At 43.9% G+C, this 1,156-nt stretch overlaps 1 non-coding gene across 1 annotated transcript; it reads left to right on the forward strand.

Annotated features, from left to right (window-relative positions):
• The first annotated feature begins 551 nt into the window (after positions 1–551).
• Positions 552–655, forward strand: LOC127747032 (small nucleolar RNA R71). The gene has a single exon (XR_008008837.1). It is a non-coding gene; the product is annotated as a small nucleolar RNA R71 (small nucleolar RNA).
• The last annotated feature ends 501 nt before the right edge of the window (positions 656–1,156 follow it).

The following is a 1,156-nucleotide window of genomic DNA, read 5'->3' on the forward strand; positions in this document are numbered from 1 at the left end:
AAGTGTTTTGTGTGGCTTGGTATGATCTTTGGTTGGAGTTTTGGTATGTGGAATTATTGTGTTGGTTGTGGTTATAAGGTTTGTGGTTTTGTGGTTGGGTTTGCTGGTTTCCCCACCCAAAGTTTGGGTGGTTTTTCCATCCTGGGTTGTAAGTGTTGGAATGTGGATCATATGATTGCCTTTGTTGGTTTCCCACATAGTTGGCCTCTTCCCAATCACCTCCTTCAGTGCTTACTTCCTCTTGATCTTGTGTGTGTATTGCAGCCACTTGCTTTGTGTCTAATTTCCTAGTGAGCTCTGCTAGTTGCTTGGCAAACACCTTGTTTTGGGCTAGAATTGTATCAACATGGTTCAGCTCCATGACTCCCTTAGTGTTGTGCCTCTCTGAAGCATAGTAGTACTCATTCTCAGCCATTGTCTCAATCACTTCAATGGCTTCTTCCACAGTCTTTTTCCTGTTCAATGAACCTCCTGATGAATGGTCTACAGCCTTCCTTGATTCATAAGAAAGTCCATCATAGAAAATATGCAATTGCACCCAGTCATGGAACATGTCTGGTGGGCATTTCCTTGTCAAATCCTTGAATCTCTCCCATGCCTTGTAGAATGTCTCACCATCTTGTTGTCTAAAAGTCTGAACCTCAGGTCGAAGCCTATTGACCTTTTGTGGAGGGTAGAAACGTGCTAGAAACTTGCTTTCCACCTCATCCCAGGTTGTTAGGCTCCCCCTTGGGAATGATTCCAGCCACTTAGCTGCCTTGTCCCTAAGTGAAAATGGGAACAAGAGCAGTTTATAGGCATCTTCTTGGACTCCATTGGACTTCACAGTGTCGCAAATTCTCAGGAATTTTTTGAGATGTTGGTTTGGGTCTTCATTAGCACTCCCACCAAATGAACAATGGTCCTCCACCAATGATATTAGCTGTGGTTTGAGTTCAAAATTGTTGGCCTGAATGGGTGGTTTCTGAATGCTGCTACCACAATTCCCAGAGGTTGGGTTTATGTATGAACCTAGAACCCTCCTCTCAGGAATGGCATTGTTTCCATCAGCCCTCTCATGGTTGTGAACTTCTCTATCCATGTTGAGATCTAGAGCTTCCTCAAAGTTGTCCTCAGATTCTCCTTCAGATTCTTCTTCTCTCAGTACTCTCTTCCC

Source organism: Arachis duranensis, chromosome 4, assembly GCF_000817695.3.
Source record: "Arachis duranensis cultivar V14167 chromosome 4, aradu.V14167.gnm2.J7QH, whole genome shotgun sequence".
Taxonomy (NCBI): domain Eukaryota; kingdom Viridiplantae; phylum Streptophyta; class Magnoliopsida; order Fabales; family Fabaceae; genus Arachis; species Arachis duranensis.